Below are 10361 nucleotides of genomic sequence, written 5' to 3'. Positions count from 1 at the left end.
ATATAAAGGGAGAAATTGACAATAATACAATAATACTGGGGTCTTTAACACCACTTACAACAATGGACAGATAATCCAGACAAAAAATTAATAAGTAAAGAGTGGCCTTAAATGACACATTAGACCAGTTGGATTTAATAGATATCTACAGGAAATTCCATCCAGAAACAGCAGAATACACATTCTTTTCTAGTGCACAGGGAACATTCTCCTGGATAGATCCCACGTTAGGCCACAAGACGATTCTCAACAAGGTTAAGAGAGTAGAAAGTATACAAGCATCTTTTCCAGCAACAATGGTATGAAAATAGAATTCAATTACAAGAAGAAAATTGGAAAAACACAAACAAGTGGAGAATAAACTTGCTAATAAAAAAAAAGCAGTGGATCAACTATGAAATCAAAGAAGAAATAAGAGATTTCCTTGAGAAAAATGAAAAAAACACAACTTTGCAAAATCTATGGGACACTACAAAAGCATTTTTAAGAGGGTATTTTATAGCAATACAGGAATACCTCAAGAAATAATAAAAATCTCAATAAACAATCTAACCTATAATGTAAAGGAATTAGAAAAAGAAAAACAAACAGAAGCTGGGACTTCCCTGGTGGCGCAGTGGTTAAGAATCTGCCTGCCAATGCAGGGGACACAGGTTCAAGCCCTGGTCCGGGAAGATCCCACATGCCGCGGAGCAACTAAGCCCGTGTGCCACAACTACTGAGCCTGCGCTCTAGAGCCTGTGAGCCACAACTACTGAGCCCACATGCCACAACTACCAAAATCCATGCTCCTAGAGCCTGTGCTCTGCAACAAGAGAAGCCACTGCATTGAGAAGCCCGCGCACCACAACGAAGAGTAGCCCCCACTTGCCGCACCTAGAGAAAGCCTGCACGCAGCAATGAAGACCCAACACAGCCAAGAATAAATAAATAAATTCATTTAAAAAAAACAGAGGCCAAAGTCAGCAGAAGAAAGGAAATAATAAAGATCAAAGGAAATAAATAAAATAGAGACCAAAAAGAGAGAGAAGGAGAGAGAGAGAGAGAGAGAGAGAGAGAACATCATTGAAACCAAGAGTGGGTTTTTTAAAAAGATAAACAAAATTGATAAGCCTTTAGCTAGGTTCACCAAGAAGGAAAGAGAGAGGACCCAAGTAAGCAAAATAAGAAAGGAAAGGAGATATTACAACCAATAGCACAGAAATACAAACAATATTATTGGGTTGGCCAGAGTTCATTCAGTTTTTTCCGTAAGATGGCCCTAGTAGCACTTAATTGTCTTTAACTTCATTCAAAACAATTTTGTTAGATTGTATTGTGACAGCCATCATATCAGCCTGCATTTAAGAAAAAAAAATTATCAAAAATGGTGAATTTTTGTGTAGCCATTTTAATATTGAAGATGGAAGAAAAAGCAATATTTTCAACATATTATGCTTTATTATTTCAAGAAAGGTAAAAATGCAGCTGAAACACACACACACAAAAAAGGTTTGTGCAGTGTATGGAGAAGGTGCTGTGACTGATCAAATGTGTCAAAAGTGGTTTGCGAAGTTTCATGCTGGAGATTTCTCACTGGGTGATGCTTCATGGTCAGGTAGACCAGTTGAAGTTGATAGTGATCAAATCGAGACATTGAGAACAATCAACATTATACCACACGGGAGATAGCCAACATACTCAAAATATCCAAATCAAGCGTTGAAAATCATTTGCACCAGCTTGGTTATGTTAATTGCTTTGATGTTTGGGTTCCACATAAGTGAAAAGAAACCTTCTTGACCGTATTTCCACATGCCATTCTCTACTTAAATGTAATGAAAGCATTCCGTTTTTAAAACAAATTGTGGTGGACGATGAAAAGTGGATACTGTACAATAATGTGGAACAGAAGAGATCATGGGGCAATTGAAATGAGCCACCACCAGCCACACTAAAGGCCAGTCTTCATCCAAAGAAGGTGATGTTGTGTATATGGTGGGATTGGAAGGGAGTCCTCTATTATGAGCTCCTTCCAGAAAACCAAACGATTAATTCCAACAAGTACTGCTCCCAATTAGACCAACTGAAAATGGCACTTGATGAAAAGCGTCCAGAATTAGTCAACAAAAAACTCATACTCTTCCATCAAGATAATGCAAGACCGCTTGTTTCTTTGATGACCAGGCAAAAACTGTTACAGCTTGGCTGGGAAATTCTGTTTCCTCTGCCATAATCACCAGATATTACACTTTCAGATTTCCACTTATTTCAGTCTTTACAAAATTCTCTTAATGGAAAAAAATTTCAATTCCCTGGAATACTGTAAAAGACACCTGGAAGAATTCTTTGCTCAAAAAGATAAAGTTTGGGGAAGATGGAATTATGAAGTTGCCTGAAAAATGGCAGAAGGTAGTGGAACAAAAGGATGAATACGTTGTTCAATAAAGTTCCTGGTGAAAATGAAAAATGTGTCTTTTATTTTTACTTAAAAACTGAAGGAACTTTTTGGCCAACCCTATAGATTATGTGAATAGTTATATGCTAACAAATTGGACAACCTAGGAGATATGGATAAATTCCTAGAAAAATACAATCTTGCAATCATGAATCAGGAAGAAATAGATAATCTGAAAAGACTGAGTACTGGTATTGAAATTAAATCAGTAATCAAAAAGCTCTCAATAAACAAGCATCCAGGACCAGATAACTTCACAGGGAAGTTCTACCAAACATAGGAAGAGTTACTACCTATTCTTCTTAAACTATTCCAAAAAATTGAAGAGAAGGGAATACTGCCAAATTTATTCTATGAGACTACAATTACCATGATACTGAAACCAGACAAAACCACCAAAAAGAAAGAAAATCACAGGTCAATATTCCTAATGAATATAGATGCAAAAATTCTCAGCAAAATATTAGCAAATTTAATTCAACAACATATAAAAAGGATCAGACAGCATGGAAAAAGTGGGATTTATTTCAGGGGTGCAGGGATGGTTCAATATCCACAAATCAATCAATATAATACACCATATTAACAAAACAAAAAAAGAAAAATCACATAATTATCCCTATAGATGCAGAAAACTAACATTTGACAAAATTCATCAACCATTTGTGATAAAAATTCTCAACAAAGTTGGTATAGAAGGAAGATATCTCTACGTAATTAAGGCCATTCAAGACAAACCCAAAGCTAATATCATACTCAATGTTGAAAAACTTAAAGCCTTTCCTCTAAGTTCTGGAACATGACAAAGATGCCCACTGATGCCACTTCTATTTAACATAGTACTGGTGGTCCTGTCCAGAGAAAGTAGGCAAGAAAAGAAATGTCATTGAACTTGGAATGGAAGAGGTAATACTGTCACTATTTGCAGATGACATGATACTATATATAGAAAACCCTAAAGTCTCCACCCAAAAACTATTAGAACTAATAAATGAATTCAACAAGGTTGCAGGATACAATATTAAAATATAGAAATCTTTCTATACACTAATAATGAACTATCAGAAGGAGAAAGCAAGAAAACAATCCCGTTTACAATTGCACCAAGGGAATAAAATACTTAGGAATAAACTAAACCAGATAGGTGAAAGGCCTGTACACTTAAAATTTTAAGACATTGATGTAGGAAACTGAAGATGATACAAAGAAATGGAAAGAGATCCCATGCTCTTGGATTATAAGAATTAATATTGTTAAAATGTCCATACTGCCCAAAACAGTCTACAGATTTAATGCAATCCCTATCAAAATACTCATGATATTTTTCACAGAACTAGAAAAAATAATCCTAAAATTCATATGGGATTACAAAAGAATCCAAATTGCCAAAGCAATCTTGAAAAAAAAAGAACAAATCTGGTGGTTTCGCCCTCCCAGCTTTTATCCTACAAAGCTACAGTAACCACAACAGCATAGTACTGGCACAAAAACAGACTTAAAGATCAGTGAAACAGTATAGAATGCCCAGAAATTAAACCCCAGAAATTAAACCCATGTACCTGTAGTCAATTAATCTAGGACAAAGGAGGCAAGAATATACAATGGAGAAAAGACATTGGTGCTGGGAAAACTGGACAGCTACATGTAAAAGAATGAAATTAGAACATTCTCAACACCATATACAAAAGTAAACTCAAAATGGTTTAAAGACTTAAAGGTAAGACCAGATACAATAAAACTCCTAGAGGAAAACATAGGCAGAACACTCTTTTACATAAATCATAGCCATATTTTTTTGGATCTGTCTCCTAAGGCAAAAGAAATAAAAGGAAAAATAAACAAATGGAGCCTAATTAAACTTAAAAGCTTTTGCACATCGAAGGAAACCACTGACAAAACAAAAGACAGCCTACTGAATGGGAGAAATTTTTGCTAATGTTATGTCTGATGAGGTGTTAATATCTAAAATATATGAAGAGTTCATACAACTCAGTATGAAAAAAATCATACAACCTGATTTAAAATGGGCAAAAGACCTGAATAAAGAAGACATACAAATGGACACAGGCACATGAAAAGATGCTAACATCACTAATCATCAGGGAAATGCAATTCAAAACCACAATGAGATATCACCTCACACCTGTCAGAATGGTCAAAAAGCAACAAATAATAAACATTGGTGAGGATGTGGAGAAAAGGGAACTCTGGAACACTGTTGATGGGAATGTTAATTGGTACAGTCAATGTGGAAATTGGAGTACTTCAAAAAAACTCAAAATATTGAATAGAACTACCATATGATCCAGCAATTCAAATTTTGGGTATATATCTGAAACACACAAAAACACTAATTCAAAAAGATATATGCACCCCAAAGTTCAATAGCAGTATTGTTTATAATACTCAAGATATGAAAGCAATCCAAGTGCCCGTCAACAGATTAATATTTAAAGAAGACATGGTACGTATACATAATGGAATAGTACTCAGCCACAAAAACGTGGAACATCATAGATGGACTTGGAGGGTATGCTTAGTGAAGTAAATCATGCAAAGACAAATATTGTATGTTTTCACTTATATGTGGAATTTAAAAAATAAAAGAATAAATGAAAAAATAAGGGACAAATCAAAGAAACAGCCAAGAGAATAAAAATTAATTAAAGAAAAAATTCAATAGAACTAGAAAACGATTGAAATGAAATACAGGCAAAGATGATTCAACATTCATATAATGGAGTCTGAAAGCAAAAACAAATTATTTAAATAGAACACTTAGTTTAAACTATAGTCCAAGAAAACATATTAGATTTTTTAAGCTTGAATTTACATGATAAAAGAACCTATAGAGTACCTAAAAATAAAGCAACCAAATGGTTACCTACTGCAAACTTAAAGGTCAATGAAGAATACTCAGTGTCTCTAGAAGGGACAGAAGACCAAAAAACCTGTAAAGGGAAGAAAATTAGACTGGCATCACATTTCTCAAGAGCAACATACAAATAAAAGCAAAAATTGAGCAGCATTTTCAAAAAAAACTCAAAAAAGAAACTGTGAGCTAATATTTATATCCAACCAAGTTATGCTTCAAGTACTAAGTATCAATGAAAAAAATACTTTGAACATGCAAAAACCTCAGGTGGTACTATACAAAAGTACTTTGTGAGAAATCTATTAGAAGATGGATTTGTACAACCAAAGATGAATGGTAAAGTATCAGCAAAATAATTGATGATGAGCTTTTAATATATTTAATTGTAAAACTAAGGACAAAACAAGGGAAGGACAAAGGTAGAAGAATAATGCTAAGATATGAGAGAAGAAGGAGAAAGATAAAAGATAAAAGGCAGTAGAATAAGTTCATTGATAATTGCACAGGTAATAGTTAATAGTCAAATAATGCCATTAAAAACTGAAAAAAATATATATGTATAATAAAGGTTAAATAATTTTTTTCAAATAATAGCAAAGAAAACACATTACGTAGGAAAAGAAACATAATACTCATTAATGATACAATAATTTCCTTATCAACCTTGTTAATAAATGTGAATGGGCTTAAATCATCTATTAAAAGGAAATATTTTAAAATTGTATCACAAAACAAGACCTCATTCCATGCTGTATATAAGAGACCTACCTAAAACAAAATGTTTTAGAAAGGATAAAAATAAAGGGATATAAAATATATGCCAAGCAAGTGGAAAAAAGAAGAAAGCAATATTGTGTTCCTGATATATAATTATATAATTCAAACCAGAAGGCATTAAATGTGAAAAAGAAAGATGTTCTTTAACAACAAAGCTACGATTTGTGTGTAAATATGACGATTATAAATATCTATGGAACAAATAACATAGCAACCACCCTTATAAAAACTACAGGAAACATAGAAACCCATAATAAGAGAAGATTTTAACACTCTTCTCAGGCAGACAAAAAATAAACAAGGATATAAAAGACCTACACAACTTACATGTATTCATATAACATAAATTATATAATATGTATATACAGTGAAGTACATTCTGATAGTGAGAATACATTTTCTCAAGTACAGAGGGAAATTCACAGAAATTGTTCATATATTAGATCACAAAAAATTATTATTTAAATACTATAAAGTAGGAACATAAAAAGTACTCTCTGATATCAGTACAAGTAGAAATAACTAATGTTTAATAAAATCTTTCCACCAGAAAATTTTTAAACCTTATATTAAATAACTCCTAAATGACAAGTGACTTAGATACAACGAAATGACAGAATTTCTAAAAAGTAATTGTAATGAAAACCGTACATTTGAGAACTTATAGAGTACATTTAAAGCAGTGATCAAAGAAAACTTCATGGCCTTAACCACAAATCAAAAATAATGAAAGAATGAAAAAATCAATTAAATTCCTAACTTAAAGAACTAAAACAACAAAGTAAAAGAAAAAAAAAGCATAAGGAATACAGGATAAAGATAAAAGTAAAAATTAATGAACAAGGGAGTCAAGATAGCAGACTAGGAGGACACAGAATTCGCATCTCCACACAACTAAGGCACCTACCAGGCACCGGTGGGGGACCATAGACACCTAAGGAGACAGGAGGAACACCCAGCGACCAGTTGTTCCAATTATATTTTTATTTTTCCTATTATATTTTTTCTTTTTCTAATTTTATTTTGTTTTTTATTCTTTGATATTGTACTCCTTTTTTCTTTCTTCTTCTTCTTATTTTTTTTTGCCATGCCACGCAACTTGTGGGATCTTGGTTCCCAGGCCGGAGGTCGGGCCCGAGCTCCTGTGGCAGGAGCTCCGAGTCCAAACTGCTGGACTGACAGAGAAACTCAGACCCCAGGGAATATTAATTGGAGTAGGGCCTCCTGGACGTCCTCATCTCACCACAAAGACCAGGCTCTAACCAACTGCATGCAAATTCCAGTGCTGGACACCTCAGGCCAAACAGCCAGTAAGACAGGAATTCAGCCTCACCATCACAAAAAAACCCAAAAAAAAAAAAACATGAAATGACAAAAAAAATATGTTACAGACGAAGGAACAAGGTAAAAACCTACAAGATGAAATAAATGAAGATGAAATAGGCAACCTACCTGAAAAAGAATTCAGAGTAATAATAGTAAAGATGATCCAAAATCTTGGAAACAGAATGGAGAAAATACAAGAAACATTTAACAAGGATCCAGAAAAACTAAAGACCAAACAAACAGTGAGGAACAACACAATAACTGAAATTAAAAATACTCTAGAAGGAATCAATAGCAGAATAACTGAGGCAGAAGAATGGATAAGTGAGCTAGAAGATAAAATGGTGGAAATAACTGCCAGGGAGCAGAATAAAGAAAAAAGAATGAAAAGAATTGAGGACAGTCTCAGAGACCTGAGACCTGTCCCCTAAGGGACAACATTAAACACACCAACATTCGAATTATAGGGGTCCCGGAAGAAGAAGAGAAAAAGAAAGGGTCTGAGAAAATATTTGAAAAGATTATACTCAAAAACTTCCCTAACATGGGAAAGGAAATAGTCAATCAAATCCCGGAAGAGCAGAGAGTCCCATACAGGATAAACCCAAAGAGAAACATGCTGAGACACATATTAATCAAACAATCAAAAATTAAATACAAAGAAAAATATTAAAAGCAGCAAGGGAAAAAAACCAAATAACATACAAGGGAATACCCGTAAGGTTAACAGCTGATCTTTCAGCAGAAAATCTGCATGCCAGAAGGGAGTGGCAAGACATATTTAAACTGATGAAAGGGAAAAACCTACAATGAAGATTATTCTACCCAGCAAGAATCTCATTCAGATTCGATGGAGAAATTAAAACCTTTACAGACAAGCAAAAGTTAAGACAATTCAGCACCACAAAACCAGCTTTACAACAAATATTAAAGGAACTTTTCTAGGCAGGAAACACAAGAGAAGGAAAAGACCTACAAAAACAAACCTAAAACAATTAAGAAAATGGTAATAGGAACATGCATATCGATAATTGCCTTAAATGTAAATGGGTTAACTGCTCCAACCAAAAGACATAGACTGGCTGAATGGATACAAAAACAAGACCCACATATATGCTGTCTACAAGAGACCCACTTCAAACCCAGGGACACATACAGACTGAAGGTGAGGGGATGGAAAAAGATATTCCACGCAAATGGAAATCAAAAGAAAGCTGGAGTAGGAATTCTCATATCACACAAAATAGACTTTAAAACAAAGATTGTTACAAGAGACAAAGAAGGACATTACATAATGATCAAGGGATCAATCCAAGAAGAAGATATAACAATTGTAAATATTTATGCATCCAACATAGGAGCACCTCAGTACATAAGGCAAATGCTAATGGTCATAAAAGGGGAAATTGACAGTAACACAAACATAGGAGGGGACTTTAACACCCCACTCTCACCAATGGACAGGTCATCCAAAATGAAAATAAATAAGGAAACAGAAGCTTTAAGTGACACGTTAAACAAGATGGACTTAATTGATATTTGTAGGCCATTCCATCCAAAAACAACAGAATACACTTTCTTCTCAAGTGCTCATGGAACGTTCTCCAGGATAGACCATATCTTGGGTCACAAATCAAGCCTTGGTAAATTTAAGGAAATTGAAATTGTATCAAGTACCTTTTCCGACCACAGTGCTATGAGACTGTAATATATCAATTACAGGAAAAAGTCTGTAAAAACTACAAACAAATGGAGGCTAAACAATATGCTGCTAAATAACCAAGAAATCACTGAAGAAACCAAAGAGGAAATCAAAAAATACCTAGAAACAAATGACGATGAAAACATGATGACCCAAACCTATAGGATGCAGCAAAAGCCGTTCTAAGAGGGAAGTTTATAGCAATACAATCCTACCTTAAGAAACAAGAAACATCTCAAATAAACAACCTAACCTTGCACCTAAAGCAATTAGAGAAAGAAGAACAAAAAAACCCCAAAGTTAGCAGAAGGAAAGAAATCATAAAGATCAGATCAGAAATAAATGAAAAAGAAATGAAGGAAACAATAGCAAAGATCAATAAAACTAAAAGCTGGATCTTTGAGAAGATAAGCAAAATTGAGAAACCATTAGCCAGACTCGTCAAGAAAAAAAGGGAGAAGACTCAAATCAACAGAATTAGCAATGAAAAAGGAGAAGTAACAACTGACACTGCAGAAATACAAAGGATCATGAGAGATTACTACAAGCAACTATATGCCAATAAAGTGGACAACCCGGAAGAAATGGACAAATTCTTTGAAAAGCACAACTTCCAAGACTGAACCAGGAAGAAATAGAAAATATGAACAGAACAATCACAAGCACTGAAACAGAAACTGTGATTTAAAATCTTCCAACAAACAGAAGCCCAGGACCAGATGGCTTCACAGGTGAATTCGATCAAACGTTTAGAGAAGAGCTAACACCTATCCTTCTCAAACTATTCTAAAATATAGCAGAGGGAAGAACACTCCCAAACTCATTCTACGAGGCCACCATCATCCTAATACCAAAACCAAAGATTCACAAAGAAAGAAAACTACAGGCCAATATCACTGATGAACATAGATGCAAAAATCCTCAACAAAATACTTGCAAAAAGAATCCAACAGCACATTAAAAGGATCATACACCATGATCAACTGGGGTTTATCCCAGGAATGCAAAGATTCTTCAATATACGCAAATCAATCAATGTGATACACCATATTAACAAATTGAAGGATAAAAACCACATGATAATCTCAACAGATGCAGACGAAGCTTTTGACAATATTCAACACCCATTTATTATAAAAACCCTCCAGAGAGTAGGCATAGAGGGAACTTATCTCAACATAATAAAGGCCATATGTGACAAACCCACAGCCAACATCGTTCTCAATGGTGAAAAACTGAAACCA

This window comes from Balaenoptera borealis (genome assembly GCF_965194805.1).
Source record: "Balaenoptera borealis genome assembly, chromosome: 13".
In the NCBI taxonomy this organism is placed as follows: Eukaryota; Metazoa; Chordata; class Mammalia; order Artiodactyla; family Balaenopteridae; genus Balaenoptera; species Balaenoptera borealis.
The sequence above is the reverse complement of the archived record's forward strand: the minus strand, read 5'-3'. Positions refer to the sequence as shown.